General features: G+C 43.1%; 1 long non-coding RNA gene across 3 annotated transcripts in view; it reads left to right on the top strand.

Annotated features, from left to right (window-relative positions):
- The window catches only part of LOC143809118 (uncharacterized), a 98,468-nt gene that overhangs the window by 13,003 nt on the left and 60,222 nt on the right, over positions 1-25,243 (top strand). For all 3 annotated transcript variants that reach the window (XR_013222078.1, XR_013222080.1, XR_013222079.1), the window contains exon 2: positions 8,607-8,673. This is a non-coding gene — a long non-coding RNA (uncharacterized LOC143809118). The remainder of the gene's footprint in view (positions 1-8,606; positions 8,674-25,243) is intronic.

The following is a 25,243-nucleotide window of genomic DNA, read 5'->3' as shown; positions in this document are numbered from 1 at the left end:
GTCGTGCGACGGATGCGTCGTGCTTCGGCGGACCGTCGACACAAAAAAAACAACATGTAACTTTTTTGTGCGACGTGTCCGCCATTTCCGACCGCGCATGCGTGGCCGGAACTCCACCCCCGCCTCCCCGCACCTCACAATGGGGCAGCGGATGCGTTGAAAAAACAGCATCCGCTGCACCCGTTGTGCGGCGCTTACAACGCTAGCGTCGGTATGTCGGCCCGACACACTGCGATGGGCCGAGTACGACGCTAGTGTGAAAGTAGCCTTAGGCTTCTTTCACACTTGCGTCGGTACGGGGCGGTCGCAATGCGTCGGCCCGATGTACTGACGCACGTTGTGAAAATTGTGCACAATGTGGGCAGCGGATGCAGTTTTTCAACGCATCCGCTGCCCAGTCTATGTCCTGGGGAGGAGGGGGCAGAGTTACAGCCACGCATCCGCGGAAATGGCGGACGCGACGTACAAAAAAAAGGTTACATTGAACTTTTTTTGTGACGACGGGGGCTAAAGTTATGGTTAGGGTTGGGGCTAAAGTTAGGGTTGGGGCTAAAGTTAGGGTTAGAGTTGGGATTAGGGTTAGGGTTTGGATTAGGGTTGGGATTAGTGTTACGTTTGGGATTAGGGTTGGGATTAGGGTTAGGGTTGGGATTAGGGTTAGGGGTGTGTTGGATTTAGGGTTTTGATTAGGGTTATGGTTAGGGTTGAGATTAGGGCTGTTTTGGGGTTAGGGTTGTGATTATCGTTAGGGTTGTGATTAGGATTATGGATCGGGTTGAGATTAGGGTTAGGGCTGTGTTGGGGTTAGGGTTGGAGTTAGAATTGGGGGTTTCCACTGTTTAGGTACATCAGGGGGTCTCCAAACACGACAGCCAATTTTGCGCTAAAAAAGTCAAATGGTACTCCCTCCCTTCTGAGTTCTGCCGTGCGCCCAAACAGTGGTTTACCCCCACATATGGGGCATCAGCGTACTCGGGATAAATTGGACAACAACTTTTGGGGTCCAATTTCTCCTGTTACCCTTGTGAAAATAAAAACTTGGGGGCTAAAAATCTTTTTTGTTGGAAAAAAATATATTTTTTTATTTTCACTACTCTGCATTATAAATTTCTGTGAAGCACTTGAGCTTTCAAAGTTCTCACCACATATCTAGATAAGTTCCTTAGGGGGTCTAGTTTCCAAAATTTGGTCACTTGTGGGGGTTTCTACTGTTTTGGTACATTAGGGGTCTGCAAACGCAACATAACGCCCGCAGACAATTCTATCAAAGTCTGCATTCCAAAATGGCGCTCCTTCTCTTCCGAGCTCTGCCGTGCGCCCAAACAGTGGTTTACCCCCACATATGGGGTACCAGCATACTCAGGACAAATTGGACAACAACTTTTGGGGTCCAATTTCTCTTGTTACCCTTGTGAAAATAAAAATTTGGGGGCTAAAAAAATCTTTTTTGTGGGAAAAAAAATATTTTTTATTTTCACTACTCTGCATTATAAACTTCTGTGAAGCACTTGGGCATTCAAAGTTCTCACCACATATCTAGATAAGTTCCTTGGGGGGTCTATTTTCCAAAATGGGGTCACTTGTTGGGGGTTTCTACTGTTTAGGTACATTAGGGGTCTGCAAACGCAACATAACGCCCGCAGACAATTCTATCAAAGTCTGCATTCCAAAATGGCGCTCCTTCCCTTCCGAGCTCTGCCGTGCACCCAAACAGTGGTTTACCCCCACATATGGGGTACCAGCATACTCAGGACAAATTGGACAACAACTTTTGGGGTCCAATTTCTCTTGTTACCCTTGTGAAAATAAAAATTTTGGGGCTAAAAAAATCTTTTTTGTGGGAAAAAAAATATTTTTTATTTTCACTACTCTGCATTATAAACTTCTGTGAAGCACTTGGGCATTCAAAGTTCTCACCACATATCTAGATAAGTTCCTTGGGGGGTCTATTTTCCAAAATGGGGTCACTTGTTGGGGGTTTCTACTGTTTAGGTACATTAGGGGTCTGCAAAGGCAACATAACGCCCGCAGACAATTCTATCAAAGTCTGCATTCCAAAATGGCACTCCTTCCCTTCCGAGCTCTGCCGTGCGCCCAAACAGTGGTTTACCCCCACATATGGGGTACCAGCATACTCAGGACAAATTGGACAACAACTTTTGGGGTCCAATTTCTCTTTTTACCCTTGTGAAAATAAAAACTTGGGGGCTAAAAAATCTTTATTGTTAAAAAATATATTTTTTTTATTTTCATGACTCTGCATTATAAACTTCTGTGATGCACTTGGGCATTCAAAGTTCTCACTACACATCTAGATAAGTTCCATGGTGGGTCTAGTTTCCAAAATGGGGTCACTTTTGGGGGGTTTCTGCTGTTTAGGCACATCAGGGGCTCTCCAAACGCGACATGGCGTCCGATCTCAATTCCAGTCAATTTTGCATTGAAAAGTCAAATGGCGCTCCTTTGCTTCCGAGCTCAGCCATGCGCCCAAACAGTGGTTTACCCCCACATATGGGGTGTCGGCGTACTCAAGACAAATTGTACAACAGCTTCTGGGGTCCATTTTCTCCTGGTACCCTTGGTAAAATAAAAATTTGGAGGCAAAAAGATCATTTTTGTAGAAAAAATGCGATTTTTTTATTTTCACGGCTCTACGTTATAAACGTCTGTGAAGCACCTGGGGGTTTAAAGTGCTCACCACACATCTAGATAAGTTCCTTAAGGGGTCTAGTTTCCAAAATGGTGTCATATGTGGGGGGTCTCTACTGTTTAGGCACATCAGCGGCTCTCCAAACGTGACATGGCGTCCGATCTCAATTCCAGCCAATTCTACATTGAAAAAGTAAAACGACACTCCTTCTCTTCCAAGCTCTGCGGTGCGCCCAAACAGTGGTTTACCCCCATATATGGGGTATCGACGTACTCAGGAGAAATTGCACAACAACTTTTGTGGTCTAATTTCTCCTGTTACCCTTGTGAAAATAAAAATTTGGGGGCAAAAAGATCATTTTTGTAGAAAAAATGAGATTTTTTATTTTCACGGCTCTACATTATAAACTTCTGTGAAGCACTTGGGGGTTCAAAGTGCTCACCACACATCTAGATAAGTTCCTTAAGGGGTCTAGTTTCCAAAATGGTATCACTTGTGGGGGGTTTCCACTGTTTAGGCACATCAGGGACTCTCCAAACGCAACATGGCATCCGATCTCAATTCCAGCCAATTCTGCATTGAAAAAGTCAAACGGTGCTCCTTCACTTCCAAGCTCTGCGGTGCGCCCAAACAATGGTTTACCTCCACATATGGGGTATCGACGTACTCAGGAGAAATTGCACAACAACTTTTGTGGTCTAATTTCTCCTGTTACCCTTGTGAAAATAAGAATTTGTGGGCGAAAAAATCATTTTTGTGAAAACAAATGCGATTTTTTATTTTCACGGCTCTACGTTATAAACTTCTGTGAAGCACTTGGGGGTTCAAAGTGCTCACCACACATCTAGATAAGTTCCTTGGGGGGTCTAGTTTCCAAAATGGTGTCACTTGTGGGGGGTTTCCACTGTTTAGGCACATTAGGGGCTCTCCAAACGCGACATGGCGTCCGATCTCAATTCCAGCCAATTCTGCATTGAAACAGTCAAACGGTGCTCCTTCACTTCCAAGCTCTGCGGTGCGCCCAAACAGTGGTTTACCTCCACATATGGGGTATCTGCGTACTCAGGAAAAATTGCACAACAAAATTTGTGGTTAAATTTCTGTTTTTACACTTGTGAAAATTAACAAAAATGGTTCTGAAGTAAAATGTTTGCAAAAAAAAGTAAAATGTTCATTTTTTTCTTCCACATTGTTTTAGTTCCTGTGAAGTACGTAAAGGGTTAATAAACTTCTTGAATGTGGTTTTGAGCAGCTTGAGGGGTGCAGTTTTTAGAATGGTGTCACACTTGGTTATTTTCTATCATATAGACCCCTCAAAATCACTTCAAAGGTGATGTGGTCCCTAAAAAAAACATGGTGTTGTAAAAATGAGAAATTGCTGGTCAACTTTTAACCCTTATAACTCCCTAACAAAAAAAAAATTGTTTCCAAAATTGTGCTGATGTAAAGTAGACATGTGAGAAATGTTATTTATTAACTATTTTTTGTGACATATCTCTCTGATTTAAGGGCATAAAAATACAAAGTTTGAAAATTGCAAAATTTTAAAAATTTTCGCCATATTTCCATTTTTTTCATAAATAATCGCAAGTAATATCGAAGAAATGTTACCACTAACTTGAAGTACAACATGTCACGAAAAAACAATCTCAGAATCAGCAGGATCCGATAAAGCGTTCCAGAGTTATAACCTCATAAAGTGACACTGGTCAGAATTGTAAAAATTGGCTCGGTCATTAAGTACCAAATTGGCTCTGTCACTAAGGGGTTAAAAACAAGGAAGGAAGTTTGACTAAAGAGCCAGAATAGAAAAGATTTATTTGAATCACATAGATCTGCATGAACACAAAATGAAAGAATATTTGTAATCAAGACTAATTGCAAAGTAACATTTTTTTCAATTAGATGCATGGAAGCAAAAAAACTAATTGTAAATGTGGACAAAGCATCTATGAAATCCACAGTATTTGCATTGACAATGGGACAAATTAGTATAATTTGTATATTTTATGCATTATTTATATATTCTGTCTTCTAATTTGCAAAATTCACAATATGCAAAATATCTGATCAGCTAGAGCATTTTAAGAGTGAAGAATTGTGACAGGATTACACACAAAAATATTTTTAAAGAGACTCAACATAACTAAACATGACTAAACGTAAAAAATAAATATGTTATTTAAAAAAGTAATCACATAAGAAGCCTTAAAAAGGATAACCAGGAAAAAGTGACAAAAGAGCATACCGTTATCAGGAAGCACAATGGTTAAGGCTACACCAGATTAATATGTACAGTAGTTAAGACATATGTATATAGCCACGCATGGACACCTAGAAAAATAAATAGACACTCATAGTAACCACCAAGTGGGGTATAAGATACCATTACAGATGGTCAGAACCTCCAGAACAGATGCCGAAATGCGCGTCGGGGCTTGGCACATCCCAGGGACACTTATCCTGTCTATCTTATTCAGCAGCAGGTAATACCAGGTGGCTTTCTTTTGACCTTTACTTTGTTTTTAATTTTTTGTTTCTTGGGGCATTTTTTTGCCTACTTGCCCGCTGGGTACTTTATAGCTCACTGGTCACTATGACTATGTCACTATGACTATTATATTATATATCGGCTAGATTCAGCACCAATAGTTTGCACCAATATTTATTATCAGCATCTTTATTTGGTCTCCTTTTCAGCCACCAATTGATTAAAGTTTGCACATGCACTTTATTAGTATTTATTATTTTTTATTTGGTAAATCTGTCTGCTATATATTCTATGGCCTATTGACACAGGCATGCACGTATATGTTGTCCTCACACTGGGTTATATATTTATTCATTTTTAGTGCTGCCATTTATATGTCCCTGGTGTTGTGCTTTTTATGGTATTTTTTCCCACTGTTACACTATATTATATATATTTTAATAAATATTGTAATTTATACTACATTTTGGACTTTGTTTCGGTTTTTTCTTTGTTTTTTCTATATGTTTTCCGATTGTCCGATATACCTTCCATTGGTGCACATTGGTGGTTATAGATATAGATATATATTCTCTCCTCCCATGTACAATTACTATATGAACCGTGCCTTGAGATATATCTAACTAGTAGAAAAAATGCACATTGATATAACTCACATAGGACGCCAGTCACACTGATAAGTGTGGTGCACAGTGTCTGGTATGCAACCTATTAATGATGCCCCTTGTATTAACAGGCGGGCTGCCCAGCACTATAATATGCAGCACACAGTGACAGACGCCCCAGAAAAACCTAACCAACATAAAGAGGCCTGGCCACATCCTGCAAAAAAGGATATGATATAGTGCAAAAAAATGTATGCATATGATAAATACATACACTATATGAGGTATTGGTTTAATATTTTGGCCAAAATAAAGTAAGCCCGCAACCCAACGTCAAGGGTCCTCACAATATTGTGGGTCCTACCACTAATATCAAAAAACAGCTAACATAGAAAAAACTCAGAAAAAATACATACAATGAGATACGACCTTCCCAAAACCCTGTCTGATGACAAATGCACACTTAGCAGGATGCAGCAGGCCTCCACTGATAAAGGCTAGGAGCGGCACAGGTGCAAACTACTTGATAAAAACAACCACCCCCACCCTCCAAATATTGCAGGGGTTGGCTGCCTAGTAGAAAAATGCACATTGATATAACTCACATAGGACGCCAGTCACACTATGTATTTTTTCTGAGTTTTTTTCTGTTAGCTGTTTTTTCTCAGTAACACATTAAAGCAGCAGACACAATGAATAGAATATACAAGTGCTTCTCACTTAATTAGAATATCATCAAAAAGTTAATTTATTTCAGTTCTTCAATACAAAAACTGAAACTCATATATTATATAGTCACTACAAACAGAGTGATCTATTTCAAGTGTTTATTTCTGTTAATGTTGATGATTATTGCTTACAGCCAATGAAAACCCAAAAGTCATTATCTCAGTAAATTTGAATAATTAACAAAAACACCTGCAAAGGCTTCCTAAGCATTTAAAAAGGTCCCTTAGTCTGTTTCAGTAGGCTCCACAATCATGGGGAAGACTGCTGGCTTGACAGATGTCCACATGGCAGTCATAGACATATTCCACAAGGAGGGTAAACTACAAAAAGTCATTGCTAAAGAAAATGGCTGTTCACAGATTGCTGAACTCAAGCATATTAATGGAAAGTTGAGTGGAAGGAAAAAGTGTGGCAGAAAAAGGTGCACAAGCAACTGGGATAACCGAAGCCGTGAAAGGATTGTTAAGAAAAGGCTATTCAAAAATTTGGGGAAGATTCACAAGGAGTAGACTGCTGCTGGAATCATTGCTTCAAGAGCCACCACACACAGACGTATCCAGGACATGGGCTACAAGTGTCTCATTCCTTGTGTCAAGCCACTCACGACCAATAGACAATGCCAGAAGCATCTTACCTGGGCCAAGGAGAAAAAAACTGGATTGTTGCTCAGTGATCCAGGGTATTGTTTTCAGATGAGTGTACATTTTGCATTTCATTTGGAAATCAAGGTTCCAGACTCTGGAGGATGAGTGAAGAAGCCACAAATCCATGCTGCTTGAGGTCTAGTGTAAAGTTTCCACAATCAGTGATGATTTGGGGAGCCATGTCACTTGCTGGTGTAGGTCCACTGTGTTTTATCAAGACCAAAGTCAGCGCAGCCATCTGCCTGGAAATTTTAGAGCACTTCATGCTTCCCTCTACCAACAAGCTTTTTGGAGATGGAAATTTCATTCTCCAGCAGGACTTGGCACCTGTCCACACTGCCAAAAGTACCAATACCTGGTTTCAAAACAACAGTATCACTGTGCTTGATTGGCCAGAAAACTCAACTGACCTTAACCCCATAGAGAATCTATGTGGTATTGTCAAGAGGAAGATGAGAGACACCAGACCCAACAATGCAGACGAGCTGAATGCTGCTATCAAAGCAACCTGGGCTTCCATAACACCTCAGCAGTGCCACAGACTGATCACTTCCATGCTACGCTGCATTAATGCAGTAATTGATGCAAAAGGAGTCCCAACCAAGTATTGAGTGCATTTACTGAACATACATTTCAGTAGGCCAATATTTCGGATTTTAAAATCATTTTTCAAGCTGGTGTTATAAAATATTCTAATTTACTGTGATAATGACTTTTGGGTTTTCATAGGCTGTATGCCATAATCATCAACATTAACAGAAGTAAACACTTGAAATAGATCACTCTGTAATGACTCTATATAATGTACGAGTTTCACTTTTTGTGTTGAAGAACTGAAATAAATTAACTTTTTGATGATATTCTAATTTAGTGTGAAGAACTTGTAAGTGGTGTTAATATCCAAAAGATCAACAAAAACATTTTTTTTAACACGTTTCCTATTTGTTCTGATATAATTTACTGGCAAGAGAGTATTGCCAGTATCTATACAAGGTGAGGCTTGCCACCACAGGGGGCAAAGAGATTTTTTTCCTGTGAGCCATGAGTGCTTCCATCAAATAGATGAAGTTTAAAGATGACTATTCATAGGTCACACGTAGCTCAGTTTTTGCTCTTATTTTTATTCCTGTTGTTCTTTGAGCTATCCGACTCCAGAGATATGGGCCTGTTTATTTGGTGCAAATCTTTTACCAAGGGGAATGTAGCTCACAGGATTCTGTAGGGGTGTGTTTTTAGGTTGTGCTGCATAATTACCCTGTGAGCCACACACCCTTGTACCGACCATTTAGCACTGAATAAAAAGGCACATATCTCTGAAACTGTATGGTAAATTGAAAAAAAGGAATAATCCGCTTTAACTGCTCACCATGGGCTAGGAGTCATATCAGTGGGAGATTGAACCCTGATCCTTGACAGTTAAGCATACATCTAAAATGGCAAGAAGGCCAGTTCATGTGTTCTCATGCCAGATGTGTTCTGCATTTCAGAGGATGTGACGGAAAAAGGTTGAGCTGCTGAAGACATTGTCGGCAAGCTGTGCAAAGTTTCGCCAGTGTAAGTCCCCTATTGTGGTAAACATCAACTGTCTGCTTAAGTTCAAGTCAATCTGTTGGCTCCTGCAAGATTGTTGCAATCACAAAGCAAGTTGCTTCTGAAGAGAAAATGTAATAGTCAAGTTTGTTGCTTTTTTACGAGTAATAACGCTTTCATTGAACCAGTATTTAATTTTCCATCTGATAGGGAAGCAACGTTACCACTATGGATTCATTGTTTTAAATAGTAATGGTAAACTGTTTAGCAAAACTAGATTCAACCTGTAGACCCATCCGAGTGCCTATAGATGTCTTTGTCAAAATGATATATGCTGAAAGAATAATGTACAGAGGAATACACAAAATTTTAAGCATGTACATTTGTGTGCTGGAGGTGGTCTCTAGTAATTGTTTTTAACCCCTTCAAGACCTTGCCCTTTTCCATTTTTGCGTTTTCGTTTTTCGCTCCCCTCCTTACCAGAGCCATAACTTTTTATTCTTCCTTCAATACGGCCATGTGAGGGCTTGTTTTTTGTAAGACAAGTTGTACTTTTGAACAACATCATTGGTTTTAGTATGTTGTGTACTAGGAAACAGGAAAAAATTCCAAGTGCGGTGAAATTGCAAAATTGCAATCTCACACTTGTTTTTTGCTTGGCTTTTTTGCTATATTCACTAGATGCTAAAACTAACCTACTATTTTGATTCTCCAAGACATTATGAGTTCATAGACACCAAACATGTCTAGGTTGTGTTTTATCTAAGTGGTAAAAAAACATTCCAAACTTTGCTAATAAAAAAAAAATTGTGCAATTTTCTGATACCCGTAGCATCTCCATTTTTCATGATCTGGGGTCGGGTGAGGGCTTATTTTTTGCGTGCCGAGCTAACGTTTTTAATGATCCCATATTGGTGCAAATACGTTCTTTTTATCACCCGTTATTGCATTTTAATGCAATGTCATGTCGACCAAAAAAAACGTAATTCTGGCGTTTCTAATTTTTTTCTCGCTATGCCGTTTAGCAATCAGATTAATCCTTTTTTTTATTGATAGATCTGGCAATTCTGAATGCTACGATACCAAATATGTGTAGGTTTGATTTTTTTAATTGTTTTATTTTGAATGGGGTGAAAGGGGGGTGATTTAAACTTTTACATTTTTTTTCATATTTTTTAAAACATTTTTTCAACTTTTGCCATGCTTCAATAGCCTCCATGGGAGGCTAGAAGCTGGCACAACTCGATTGGCGCTGCTACATAATAGCGAAGCTCAGATCGCTCCTATGTAGATTTACTTCATTGCTATGAGCGCCGACCACAGGGTGGCGCTCATAGCAATCCGGCATCAACAACTATAGAGGTCTCAAGGAGACCTCTGGCTGTTATGCTGTTGCATCACTGACCCCCGATCACATGACGGGGGTCAGCGATGTGCTCATTTCCGGTCCGATGGCCAGAAGCGCTAATTTAATGCCGCTGTCAGTGTTTGACAGCGGCATTCAACTAGTTAATAGCGGTGGGTGGATTGCAATTCCACCCGCCGCTATTGCGGGCACATGTCAGCTGTTCAAAACAGCTGACATGTCCCGGCTTTGATGCTGGCTCACTGCCGCAGCCCGCATCAAAGGAAGAGATGCGATGGTAAGGGGTTAATGTGATATGTGGATGCCAGCCTAGAAAAAAAGATATTCACCCCTGGAATCCAGTCCAAGCTCTAGTGCTGCTGGATCAACCAGTGACTAGAAAGCTGGGGACACTGATTGGCTACAGGGTTAGTTTACTGGCGGTCAGGATGTCATCTCTAAGGACCTAGCAGAGACTGTTGGAGCAGCAGCTCTGGAGAAGACAGTAGACAAATGCCATCATGCATAAAAAGGGTTGTCCAGGATTTGAAAAACATGGCTGTTGTTTTCTAGACTGAGAGCCACATAATATATCCACAGGTTGTGCATGGTATTGCAGCTCAATCCACTCTAATGGGCGGAGTTGTTATACCCGACACAAAGACGGGTAAGGTGAAGAATAGTGTTGAGCATTCCGATACTGCAAATATTGGGTATCGGCCGATATTCGCTGTATCGGAATTCTGATACCGAGTTCCGATATTTTTGTGATATCGGAAATTGGAATCGGAAGTTCCTATAAGTTCCCAGTCATCTTCGGCGTGTGCGGTGCGTATGGTTCCCAGGGTCTGAAGGAGAGGAGACTCTCCTTCAGGCCCTGGGATCCATATTCATGTAAAAAATAAAGAATAAAAATAAAAAATATGGATATACTCACCCCTCCGACGGACCCTGGGCCTCATCGGTGCAACCGGCAGCCTCCGTTCCTAAGAATGCAGTGAGTGTAGGACCTGCGATGACATTGCGGTCTTGTGATTGGTCGCGAGACCGGTCGCGTGACCGCGACATCATCGCAGGTCCTACACTCACTGCATTCTTAGGAACGGAGGTTGCCGGTTGCACCGCTGAGAGCCGGGGTCCGTCGGAAGGGTGAGTATATCCATATTTTTATTCTTTATTTTTTACATGAATATGGATCCCAGGGCCTGAAGGAGAGTTTCCTCTCCTTCAGACCCTGGGAACCATCCAGGATCGCTTCCGATATTTGTGTCCCATTGACTTGCATTGGCATCGGGTATCGGTATCGGCGATATCCGATATTTTTGGGATATCAGCCGATCCAATCCGATACCGATACTTTTGAATATCGGAAGATATCGCTCAACACTAGTGAAGAAAGAAGCAGCCATGATTTTCAAATCCTACTTGGAGGGCAGAGTTGTAAGGCATCAGACAATCTGTTCCTTCAAGTTTCCGAAATGTAAATCCAATCCTGTTTGTACTCTAAGCAAATACCTTTTTGTGTAATTGCAAACAACTAAATCCTGGTAAATAAATTACTGAAATTTTCATTGGATCCATGCCAGAATCCCATGTTTGTTCAGCTTTCTTCTTTGACCTTTTCCTGGCTTTTTGTTGTTTTTTTCTCATTTTTGATCTTTCTGTATTTCTTTTTTTTACTAGTTTTTAAACAAAACTTTATGAACACTTGAATTTAAAAGGAAAATAAACAATACCTTGCATTAAAATTAAAATTTTCAATTTGTACATTTCTACTTGGCAAAAGTTGTATTTGTCATAAAATAAAACAGTTTAATGCAATCTTCTCGTCAAAGTAAATAAACCACAAGTTTTAGACTTTGTATTGTTATAATCATTTCTTTTTCATCTCTAACCTACTGTGTGGCACTTTTCTGCCATACTTAAATGTTATATAAATAGCAGTGGCCTTCTCTCGTCTGCATGAGTTCAAAAACAAAATTGAGAACATAATATCCACCTGGACCAAAGAAAGGAAAAAATGCTCTGTGAAAAATCAAAAATCAATTTTATTGTATTTTTCTTATTTCATAATGAATTTGATTTTTATTTGCTGTAGAGTGGAGATTGGCAACGCTTGTGTTTATGTATGCTGAGGGCACAAAGGAAAATTCAGATAAGCTAATGTTAGTCTCTGTTTTTTGTATTTAATATAATACAGTATTTTGCAGAAGATATCATTCCTTCCAAGCACTATCGCAAATTGATAAAAGTACTAAATAATTTATTACAAAACCTTATGTATCAAGATCTAAAATATATTTAACTTTTTCTCAAAGTAGGATTTAATAGTACTTTCTATGTCAGGTGTGGATGTGTAGAACAGGCTCAGGAGCTGAACCCACGCAATTCCCGGAAGCACTGAGGGTTATACAGCCAGATTGCATCTGGCACTAACAGCATCAACTCGAATGATCACTGATATTTAAACTCTTGAATAATGCTGTTTATCTAAGAAGGTGGCATATGATCTCGACCATGATTGCAGACACGCATTATTTTCTCTCAACGCTCCAGCATTTCAGAGGAGATATTCTTTAAAATTTTGTCGAGGACCACAGCTGAAGATGTGTCTAGTCCAGCTCTGCCCATGGACGGCTTCTCCCAGCAACACGGCAAGTGATTGACAGGTCTCTACCTCATGGCTATGTGAGCAGGTAGTGGAATGCAGTAACGGACAGAAGGCAGATCACGAGTTAGCATTATTTTTACTTGAACAGGGAAATACTCCACGCAGGGAGGAGAAGGGAGAGACAGGAGTATGGCAGATGAAATAGGCACAATAGGTGTGCTGAGGGGAGTAACAAGGGCAACAGGTAAAGCAACTGTTCATTAAGGGTTCATTTATCAGTCAAAGTCTTCCTGACTGCAGAGTACTAGCTTCAAATGGTGGTGCCAACGCTGTTAGCACATGATGAATCTGGTGTCGTCCTGTAGACGATGATGATCCGGCTCCTGGCGGTGACGGTGAATCCTCAATGCCTTGTGTGGGGTCCTGGGTCCAGAATCTGGGTTGCAAAGTAATGCGCAGTCTCCAACACTGCCGAATCTGATTCATTCTGTCCTCAGTTTGGTCAACATGAATCAGCTGATAGTTTGAAAATTAATTGCACAGCATTTAAAGAGAACCTAACTGACAGGAAGTTTGCAGCCTGTATCAATCTGTGTTCATATGTGTGTTATTAAAGAGAATCTGTCACTAGGTTTTTGCTATGTAAGCTAAGAACAGCATACTGTAGCAACACAGTCTCTGATTACAGTGATGTGTCACTTACTGAGCTGTGTTTTGTTCAATACAATCATCATTTTATCAGCAGAAGATTACTACAGGACAACTGGTCTTATGCCTCCTAGTCCAACCACTCCCCAGCACTGATTAGAAGCTCTCTGTCACTATACAGTGTACACAGAAAGCTGTTGTGTCTCTGTTCAATCTGCAGCAACACAAACTGATTCTATCATAATGGCTGTACCCAGCAACCTATGTGATACATCGCTGGAATCGGGGGATCTTTGGCCCTACCTCATGGTGCTGTCAGATTAAAACCTGCAGTAAGATTCTTTTTAATTCTGTTTTTCTATTCCATCATAGAAACAGAGAAACTAAAATAAAGGCATTGACAGTCCTTTTACATGTGGGATATTTGTTTTATCATCATGATATCCATAATTTTGGGGGGGAAAATACAGTACAGACCAAAAGTTTGGACACACCTTTTCATTTAAAGATTTTTCTGCATTTACATGACTATGAAAACTGTACATTCACACTGAAGGCATCAAAGCTATGAATTAACACATGTGGAATTATATACTTAACAAAAAAAGTGTGAAACAACTGAAATTATGTCTTATATTCTAGGTTCTTCAAAGTAGCCACATTTTGCTTTGATGGCTGCTTTGCACACTCTTGACATTCTCTTGATGAGCTTCAAGAGGTAGTCACCCGGAATGGTTTTCACTTCACAGGTGTGCCCTGTCAGGTTTAATAAGTGGGATTTATTGCCTTATAAATGGGGTTGGGACCATCAGTTGTGTTGTGCAGAAGTCTGATGTAACACAGCTGATAGTCCTACTGAATAGACTGTTAGAATTTGTATTATGGCAAGAAAAAAGCAGCTAAGTAAAGAAAAACGAGTGGCCATCATTACTTTAAGAAGGGAAGGTCAGTCAGTCTGAAAAATTGTGAAAACCTTGAAAGTGTCCCCAAGTGCAGTGGCAAAAACCATCAAGGGCTACAAAGAAACTGGCTCACATGAGGAACGCCCCAGGAAGGGAAGACCAAGAGTCACCTCTGCTTCTGAGGATAAGTTTATCCGAGTCACCAGCCTCAGAAATCGCAGGTTAACAGCCGCTCAGATTAGAGACCAGGTCAATGCCACACAGAGTTTTAGCAGCAGACACATCTCTACAACAACTGTTAAGAGCAGACTTTGAGCAGCAGGCCTTCATGGTAAAATAGCTGCTAGGAAACCACTGCTAAAGACTAGGGTTGAGCGAAACGGGTCGTTCATTTTCAAAAGTCGCCGACTTTTGGCAAAGTCGGCATCTCATGAAACCGAGCCGATCCCAGCGTTGCATCGGCCATGCGGTACGCGACTTTCGCGCCAAAGTCGCGTTTCAATGATGCAAAAAGCGCCATTTCTCAGCCAATGAAGGTGAACGCAGAGTGTGGGCAGCGTGATGACATAGGTCCTGGTCCCCACCATCTTAGAGAAGGGCATTGCAGTGATTGGCTTGCTGTCTGCGGCGTCACAGGGGCTATAAAGGGGCGTTCCCGCCGACCGCCATCTCACTGCTGCTGCTCTGAGCTTAGGGAGAGGTTGCTGCCGCTTCATTAGAAGCAGGGAGAGCGTTAGGCAGGGTCCATTAACCACTAAACCGCTTGTGCTGTAGCGATTTCCACTGTCCAACACCACCTTCGGTGTGCAGGGACAGTGGAAGCTACATTTTTTTTTTCTCTCAGCGCTGTAGCTCATTGGGCTGCCCTAGAAGGCTCCCTGATAGCTGTATTGCCGTGTGTACGCCACTGTGCAAACCAACTGCTTTTTTCAAAGCACATATCCTCTTGCTCCTTCCTTTCTGCACAGCTATCTTTTTTGTTTGTCCACACTTTTTATTTAATTTGTGCATCAGTCCACTCCTTATTGCTGCCTGCCATACCTGGCTGAGATTACTGCAGGGAGATAGTAATTGTAGGACAGTTTCTTTTTTTTTTTTTTTTTGTGGGAGATTAAGATTGGCATTTCTACTAGAGTGCCATCCCTGTGTGTGCCATCTCTCATTCAGTGGGCCATAGAAAGCCTATTAATTTTTTTGCTTGATTTGGGTTCTAAAATCTACCTGAAAAAAAATCACTACATCAATCAGTGGGAGATTAATATTGCCCTTTCTGCTTGTGTGCCACTCCTGACTCCTGTGTGTGCCATCTCTCAGTCAGTGGGCCATAGAAAGCCTATTTATTTTTTATTATTTTGTTTCTAAAGTCTCCCTGAAAAAGAAAAAAAAAATAAAACAGTGGGAGATTAATATTGCCCTTTCTGCTTGTGTGCCACTCCTGACTCCTGTGTGTGCCATCTCTCACTCAGTGGGCCATAGAAAGCCTATTTATTTTTTATTATTTTGTTTCTAAAGTCTCCCTGAAAAAGAAAAAAAAAATAAAACAGTGGGAGATTAATATTGCCCTTTCTGCTTGTGTGCCACTCCTGACTCCTGTGTGTGCCATCTCTCACTCAGTGGGCCATAGAAAGCCTATTTATTTTTTATTATTTGGTTTCTAAAGTCTCCCTGAAAAAGAAAAAAAAAATAAAACAGTGGGAGATTAATATTGCCCTTTCTGCTTGTGTGCCACTCCTGACTCCTGTGTGTGCCATCTCTCACTCAGTGGGCCATAGAAAGCCTATTTATTTTTTATTATTTTGTTTCTAAAGTCTCCCTGAAAAAGAAAAAAAAATAAAACAGTGGGAGATTAATATTGCCCTTTCTGCTTGTGTGCCACTCCTGACTCCTGTGTGTGCCATCTCTCACTCAGTGGGCCATAGAAAGCCTATTTATTTTTTATTATTTTGTTTCTAAAGTCTCCCTGAAAGAAAAAAAAAAATAAAACAGTGGGAGATTAATATTGCCCTTTCTGCTTGTGTGCCACTCCTGACTCCTGTGTGTGCCATCTCTCACTCAGTGGGCCATAGAAAGCCTATTTATTTTTTATTATTTTGTTTCTAAAGTCTCCCTGAAAAAGAAAAAAAAAAGAAAACAGTGGGAGATTAATATTGCCCTTTCTGCTTGTGTGCCACTCCTGACTCCTGTGTGTGCCATCTCTCACTCAGTGGGCCATAGAAAGCCTATTTATTTTTTATTATTTGGTTTCTAAAGTCTCCCTGAAAAATAAAAAAAAAATAAAACAGTGGGAGATTAATATTGCCCTTTCTGCTTGTGTGCCACTCCTGACTCCTGTGTGTGCCATCTCTCACTCAGTGGGCCATAGAAAGCCTATTTATTTTTTATTATTTGGTTTCTAAAGTCTCCCTGAAAAAGAAAAAAAAAAGAAAACAGTGGGAGATTAATATTGCCCTTTCTGCTTGTGTGCCACTCCTGACTCCTGTGTGTGCCATCTCTCACTCAGTGGGCCATAGAAAGCCTATTTTTTTTTTATTATTTTGTTTCTAAAGTCTCCCTGAAAAAGAAAAAAAAAATAAAACAGTGGGAGATTAATATTGCCCTTTCTGCTTGTGTGCCACTCCTGACTCCTGTGTGTGCCATCTCTCACTCAGTGGGCCATAGAAAGCCTATTTATTTTTTATTATTTGGTTTCTAAAGTCTCCCTGAAAAAGAAAAAATAAATAAAACAGTGGGAGATTAATATTGCCCTTTCTGCTTGTGTGCCACTCCTGACTCCTGTGTGTGCCATCTCTCACTCAGTGGGCCATAGAAAGCCTATTTATTTTTTATTATTTTGTTTCTAAAGTCTCCCTGAAAAAGAAAAAAAAAGAAAACAGTGGGAGATTAATATTGCCCTTTCTGCTTGTGTGCCACTCCTGACTCCTGTGTGTGCCATCTCTCACTCAGTGGGCCATAGAAAGCCTATTAATTTTTTTGCTTGATTTGGGTTCTAAAATCTACCTGAAAAAAAATCACTACATCAATCAGTGGGAGAAAAATATTGGCCTCAGGGCTTGTGTGCCACTCCTGACTCCTGTGTGTGCCATCTCTCACTCAGTGGGCCATAGAAAGCCTATTTATTTTATATTATTTTGTTTCTAAAGTCTCCCTGAAAAAGAAAAAAGAAAGAAAACAGTGGGAGATTAATATTGACATTTGTGCTTGAGTGACAGTCCTGCGTGTGTGGCATCTCTGTGATTTGGTGCCACAGAAAACAGAGTGTGTAACATTGTGCCTGATTTTCCTTGTGGTCTCACCAACCTGTTAAGGGATATTGAAATCATACTGAAGTTATAGCTCACCGTGTAAGTTGTTTGACAGCAACAAATAAAGTTACTTTGGTTAAGATTTTAAAACAATGAGGAAGTCTGGTGCAAGAGGTCGTCGTGGGCGTTCATTGTCAGCTGGTAATGATGGTAGTGGTAGTGGAGCATCAGGTGGTCGTGGGGATAAAAATATTCCACCTAAGTCTGGAGCTGTGGAGCCAGTTTCGTCGTCTGGCTACACAAGGCCTCGAACGCTCTCTTTTCTGGGAGTACGAAAACCGCTTTTAAAGGCGGAGCAGCAACAGCAAGTTTTGGCTTACATTGCAGACTCAGCCTCTAGCTCTTTTGCCTCCTCTTCTGAAACTGGTAAATGTAAAAGCAGCACGTCGCTTGTGGATGTTCACGGTCAGGGACAAGTCGCTTCCTTGTCCTCTTCAGCAAAAACTACAACAAGAGAGAAGGATGCAGCAGGCGACACAACGGGTTACTCCATGGAGCTCTTTACACATACCGTCCCTGGCTTAGAAAGTGAAACACTTAACAGGCCATGCCCATTACAAGTAGATTCTGACATGGAGTGCACTGATGCACAGCCACAGCCAGAGTACTATGCTGCTCCTTTGACTCAGACCACCACATTGCCCTCTCAGGGTACTGATCCACAATCAGACCCTGATGAGACTATGTTGCCCCGCCACGAACGCTATACCACCGACCGACACAGTGACACAGACGAAGTTGCACACGAGCTCGAAGAGGAGGTAATAGATGACCCTGTTGTTGACCCCGATTGGCAGCCATTGGGGGAACAGGGTGCAGGCGGCAGTAGTTCAGAAGCGGAGGTGGAGGAGGGGCCGCAGCAGGCATCAACATCGCAACAGGTTCCATCTGCCGGGCCCGTATCTGGCCCAAAACGCCTGTCAAAGCCAAAACCTGTTGGAGGACAGCGTGGCCATCCGGTTAAAGCTCAGTCTGCAATCCCTGAAAAGGGATCCGATGCTAGGAAGAGTGCAGTCTGGCATTTTTTTAAACAACATCCAATTGATCAGCGCAAAGTCATCTGTCAAAAATGTTCAACTAGCTTAAGCAGAGGTCAGAATCTGAAAAGTCTAAATACTAGTTGCATGCATAGACACTTAACCACCATGCATTTTCAAGCCTGGACTAACTACCAAACGTCCCTTAAGGTTGTAGCACCCTCGGCCAATGAAGCTAGTCAGCAACGCAACATCCCTTCCGTCACTGTAAGGCCACCATTTTCCGCACCACCGGCAGTATCTGTGCAGGTTTCTTTGCCAGCCAAAAGCAGTCAGGGTCAGGGAATCACCAGTTTTGTAGGAGGAAATATTGCATCTAGGGCACCGGCGGAAACAATACCGTCTCCAACCGTCTCTCAGTCTGCCATGTACACCGACACACCAGAAAGTTCCACGATCTCCAGCTCTCCAGTCCAGCTCACCCTACATGAGACTCTGGTTAGAAAAAGGAAGTACTTATCCTCGCATCCGTGTACACAGGGTTTTAACGCCCACATAGCTAGACTAATCTCGTTAGAGATGATGCCCTACCGGTTAGTTGAAAGCGAAGCTTTCAAAGCCCTGATGGAGTACGCTGAACCACGATACGAGCTACCCAGTCGACACTTTTTTCCAGAAAAGCCATCCCAGCCCTGCACCAGCATGTTAAACAGCGCATCATCCATGCACTCAGGCAATCTGTGAGTACAAAGGTGCACCTGACTACAGATGCATGGACCAGTAGGCATGGCCAGGGACGTTATGTGTCCATCACGGCACACTGGGTGAATGTGGTGGATGCAGGGTCCACAGGGGACATCAATTTCGGGACAGTTGTGCCTAGCCCACGGTCTAGGAAACAGTTGGCTGTAGGCGTTCGCACCCCCTCCTCCTCCTCCTCCTCGTCCTCCTGCAGAAGCTACAGCTCTTCCACAGACCGCAGTCGGCCAACCACTCCATCGGCAGATGACACTGTTGCACACCAGTGGTCCCATTATGGGCCAGCTACTGGCAAGCGTCAGCAGGCTGTATTGGCTATGAAGTGTTTGGGCGACAACAGACACACCGCGGAAGTTCTGTCCGAGTTCTTGCAACAAGAAACGCAGTCGTGGCTGGGCACAGTAGATCTTGAGGCAGGCAAGGTAGTGAGTGATAACGGAAGGAATTTCATGGCTGCCATCTCCCTTTCCCAACTGAAACACATTCCTTGCCTGGCTCACACCTTAAACCTGGTGGTGCAGTGCTTATTGAAAACTTATCCTGGGTTCTCCGACCTGCTCCTCAAAGTGCGTGGACTTTGCTCACATATCCGACGTTCGCCTGTACACTCCAGCCATATGCAGACCTATCAGCGGTCTTTGAACCTTCCCCAGCATCGCCTAATCATAGACGTTGCAACAAGGTGGAACTCAACACTGCACATGCTTCAGAGACTGTGCCAACAGAGGCGGGCTGTTATGTTTTTGTGGGAGGATACACATACACGGGCAGGCAGTAGGATGGCAGACATGGAGTTGTCAGGTGTGCAGTGGTCGAAGATACAAGACATGTGTCAAGTCCTTCAGTGTTTTGAGGAATGCACATGGCTGGTTAGTGCAGACAACGCCATAATAAGCATGAGCATCCCCCTAATGCGTCTGCTGATGCAAAGTTTGACGCACATAAAGGATCAGGCGTCTGCACCAGAGGAAGAGGAAAGCCTTGATGACAGTCAGCCATTGTCTGGTCAGGGCAGTGTACAGGACGAGGTAGCGGGCGAAGAGGAGGTGGAGGACGAGGAGGATGATGGGGATGAGTATATTTTTAATGCGGAAGCTTTCCCGGGGGCACTGGAAATTGGTTGCGTGGCAAGGCCGGGTTCTGGTTTTTTGAGTGACACAAGTGACGTAGATTTGCCTGAAACTGCCCCTCAACCAATCACAACCGGAGATTTGACAACTGGAACTTTGGCCCACATGGCGGATTATGCCTTACGTATCCTAAAAAGGGACACACGCATTACGAAAATGATGAACGATGATGATTACTGGTTGGCCTGCCTCCTCGATCCACGCTATAAAGGCAAATTGCAAAATATTATGCCACATGAGAACTTGGAACTAATATTAGCAACCAAACAATCAACTCTTGTTGACCGTTTGCTTCAGGCATTCCCAGCACACAGCGCACGTGATCGTTCTCACACGAGCTCCAGGGGGCAGCAGACTAGGAGTGTTAGGGGTGCACACATCAGAAGTGGCGTTGGACAGAGGGGTTTTCTGACCAGGTTGTGGAGTGATTTTGCTATGACCGCAGACAGGACAGGTACTGCTGCATCAATTGAAAGTGACAGGCGACAACATTTGTCCAGGAAGGTTACTAACTATTTTTCATCCCTTATCGATGTTATCCCTCAACCGTCATTCCCATTTGATTACTGGGCATCAAAATTAGACACCTGGCCAGAATTGGCAGAATATGCATTGCAGGAGCTTGCTTGCCCGGCAGCAAGTGTCCTATCAGAAAGAGTATTCAGTGCTGCAGGTTCAATATTAACCGAAAAAAGGACTCGTCTGGCTACCCAAAATGTTGACGATCTAACATTCATTAAAATGAACCACAACTGGATTTCGAAATCTTTTGCCCCACCTTGCCCGGCTGGCACCTAGCTTTCCTATGAAAAGCTCTTGCCTGTGGACTACTGTGAATTACTTTTCTAATGTCTAATTTTCTGCAGCTGATTGTCCAGCATACGACATGTTTACACCTCCCTAAATGGCCAAACTCCCCACACGGGGCCGTGGTATCGCGACTTGGCGCAAGCACCCGTGAGACTGCTGTTTGTCTGAAGAGGTGGGTGTGCTTGCTTTTGGTCGACGGCATTGCTACTGGGTCCCTCATAGTACAATAAAGTGTCTCTGGCGGTGGTGGTGCGCACCCAACGTCAGACACACTGTTGTAACATGAGGGGCCCTGGGCCTGTACCGCCGGCCACAAGAGAGTTCACCCACCCCCAGGTCAAACATTGCTCTACCACTTCCACAGTTATCTCTCACACTTCCACCAATGTTTAGTCTATGCGCTGACATCCTTCCATACCTGCCACTGACAATACCATTGTGTTGACATGTATGATGGTACTTAACATAGTCAGGGGCAGTGTCCTCTATTTACCACAGTAAATACTTTGCACTAAATTAGTAGGTCTGAAACAACGCAGAGGATCCCACCCCTGAACCTAATGATTGCACCCTTTAGTGTTTTTGTTTTGTTTTAATGCGAGACATTCACATTTAATTGTTGTTTTTGACTACTAACTGGCAGACACTCATTACAATCGGCCTCCGTTGACCAGACCACTGCTGCCCGTGTACCCCTGGAAACAATTATAAAGTGCCTACAGCCAGCCCATTTTATTGTGTTAGGCCTTCGAAGCCTGTCTGCGGTCCCTCCTTCCACTAGGCCTCCACTGACCAGACCACTGCTGCCCGTGTACCCCTGGAAACAATTATAAAGTGCCTACAGCCAGCCCATTTTATTGTGTTAGGCCTTCGAAGCCTGTCTGCGGTCCCTCCTTCCACTAGGCCTCCACTGACCAGACCACTGCTGCCCGTGTACCCCTGGAAACAATTATAAAGTGCCTACAGCCAGCCCATTTTATTGTGTTAGGCCTTCGAAGCCTGTCTGCGGTCCCTCCTTCCACTAGGCCTCCACTGACCAGACCACTGCTGCCCGTGTACCCCTGGAAACAATTATAAAGTGCCTACAGCCAGCCCATTTTATTGTGTTAGGCCTTCAAAGCCTGTCTGCGGTCCCTCCTTCCACTAGGCCTCCACTGACCAGACCACTGCTGCCCGTGTACCCCTGGAAACAATTATAAAGTGCCTACAGCCAGCCCATTTTATTGTGTTAGGCCTTCGAAGCCTGTCTGCGGTCCCTCCTTCCACTAGGCCTCCACTGACCAGACCACTGCTGCCCGTGTACCCCTGGAAACAATTATAAAGTGCCTACAGCCAGCCCATTTTATTGTGTTAGGCCTTCGAAGCCTGTCTGCGGTCCCTCCTTCCACTAGGCCTCCACTGACCAGACCACTGCTGCCCGTGTACCCCTGGAACCTAATTTACAGTGCATAGAGCCTATTTTTTTATTTTTTTTAATAATAATAAAGCCATGATGGACTACGCTGTACCACGCTATGAGCTACCCAGTTGACAATTCTTTTGCGAGAAAAGCCATCCCACCCCTCCACCAGCATATTAAAGACCGCATTGTCCTTGCATTCTGTCAATCTGTGAGTCCAAAGGTACACCTGACAACAGACACATGGACCTGTAGGCATGGCCACGGAAGGTTACGTGTCCTTTGTGGCGCAATGGGTTAATGTATTGGATGCATGGTCCACACAGGGGACAGCCTGCTAAGTCTGTCTGCAGTCCCTAATTCAAGTTGTCCTCAACTGAATACAGCTGAGATTCTACCTTCTGGCTCTGATTAACTGCTGTTTTTTTAAAAATTGGTGGTTCCGGCCTACTAACGGTGTCTGCCCCTGCCTGGTGTTGTCCTCAACTGAATAAAGCTGAGCTTCTACCTTCTGGCTCTGATTAAGTTTTTTTTTTTTTTTTTAATTGCTGGATGGGGCCTAATACCTCTGTTTGCTGCTCCCTGGTGTTTGTCCTCAACTGAATAAAGCTGAGCTTCTACCTTCTGGCTCTGATTAACTGCTGTTTTTAAAAAATTGGTGGTTCCGGCCTACTAACGGTGTCTGCCCCTGCCTGGTGTTGTCCTCAACTGAATAAAGCTGAGCTTCTACCTTCTGGCTCTGATTAACTGCTGTTTTTTTAAAAATTGGTGGTTCCGGCCTACTAACGGTGTCTGCCCCTGCCTGGTGTTGTCCTCAACTGAATAAAGCTGAGCTTCTACCTTCTGGCTTTCGGCCTATACTATCAGATATTAAACTGCATTTGGCCTACTAGTGTGGTTGGGCCCTTGAAATAGTGTCTGCTGCTCTTGGGTTTGCTACTCCACTGAACAAAGCAATGCCGCCTGTTTAGTCCTGTTACCAATTTTGAACTGCATATAGCCTACTTTATTCTTTGGCCCTATATCTGTTTCCTCTTCATCCTGCCCATTGCCCAGCCACTGCTAGATGAGTCTGCTGGTACATTGACCTAGACCACTACATTCCCCTTGCACTCTACACAGCCAGAATCTGACCCTGCTGAAAGTAAGGTTCCCCTTCCCGCATGTTATACCACCTTACACAGGGACAAAGAGGAAGGTGCAGATGAAAGTGCAGGTTCCTTCATCAGGTGGGGGGGGGCATACTCGTTGGCGACGTCACTGGCACAGGGCCCCTCAGAGTACGCAAAAGTGTCGCTGCTGGTGGGAGGCGCCCCCGCCATGCAAACACACCGCCGTACTTTGAGGGGCCCTGTGCCAGTGCCAATGCGAACGAGTGGGCCCCCCCTGCTTGCTCAGGATCACAGCACTTGCAACGTTGAAATACTTACCTCTCCCTGCTCCACCGCCGTGACGTAGTCCGCGTTTCCTGGGCCCACGAAAAACTTGAGCCAGCCCTACTCCCCCCACAACTTTGGCCAAATGACCCCCAATTTCCAATGCCCAACTATTATTATAAAGTTAATTAAGATTGACAAGCTTCAGAAACAAGAATGGATGTTTTTGGCATTAAAATGGGCACTGTAGGTGTTTTCCTGGCCTCCACTCACTGCCGACTATGCTTCCCCATTGACTTGCATTGGGTTTCGTGTTTCGGTCGATCCCCGACTTTTAGCGATAATCGGCCGACTGCACTCGACTCGACTCTGGACAAAATCGGGTTTCCCAAAACCCGACTCGATCTTAAAAAAATGAAAGTCGCTCAACCCTACTAAAGACAGGCAACAAGCAGAAGAGACTTGTTTGGGCTAAAGAACACAAGGAATGGACATTAGACCAGTGGAAATCTGTGCTTTGGTCTGATGAGTCCAAATTTGAGATCTTTGGTTCCAATCACCATGTCTTTGTGCGATGCAGAAAAGGTGAACGGATGGACTCTACGTGTCTGGTTCCCACCGTGAAGCATGGAGGAGGAGGTGTGATGGTGTGGGGGTGCTTTGCTGGTGACACTGCTGGGGATTTATTCAAAATTGAAGGCATACTGAACCAGCATTGCTACCACAGCATCTTGCAGCGGCATGCTATTCCATCCGGTTTGCGTTTAGTTGGACCATCATTTATTTTTCATCAGGACAATTACCCCAAACACACCTCCAGGCTCTGTAAGGGCTATTTGACCAAGAAGGAGAGTGATTGGGTGCTACGCCAGATGACCTGACCTCCACAGTCACCAGACCTGAATCCAAATGAGATGGTTTGGGGTGAGCTGGACCGCAGAGTGAAGGCAAAAGGGCCAACAAGTGCTAAGCATCTTTGGGAACTCCTTCAAGATTGTTGAAAGATCATTCCCAGTGACTACCTCTTGAAGCTCATCAAAAGAACGCCAAGAGTGTGCATAGCAGTCATCAAAGAAAAAGGTGGCTACTTTGAAAACCTAGAATATAAGACATAATTTCAGTTGTTTCACACTTTTTTGTTAAGTATATAATTCCACATGTGTTGATTCATAGTTTTGATGCCTTCAGTGTGAATGTACAATTTTCATAGTAATGAAAATATAGAAAAATCTTTAAATGAGAAGATGTGTCCAAACTTTTGGTCTGTACTGTATATCTGCATTTTTTTGTCTTCCAATTTTACTGGAATTATCCTCGGAGGCTTGTGTGGATTCT

This window comes from Ranitomeya variabilis, chromosome 2 (assembly GCF_051348905.1).
Source record: "Ranitomeya variabilis isolate aRanVar5 chromosome 2, aRanVar5.hap1, whole genome shotgun sequence".
NCBI lineage: Eukaryota > Metazoa > Chordata > Amphibia > Anura > Dendrobatidae > Ranitomeya > Ranitomeya variabilis.
Note: the sequence above shows the minus strand (reverse complement) of the source record. Positions and strands in the feature narration are given on the sequence as shown.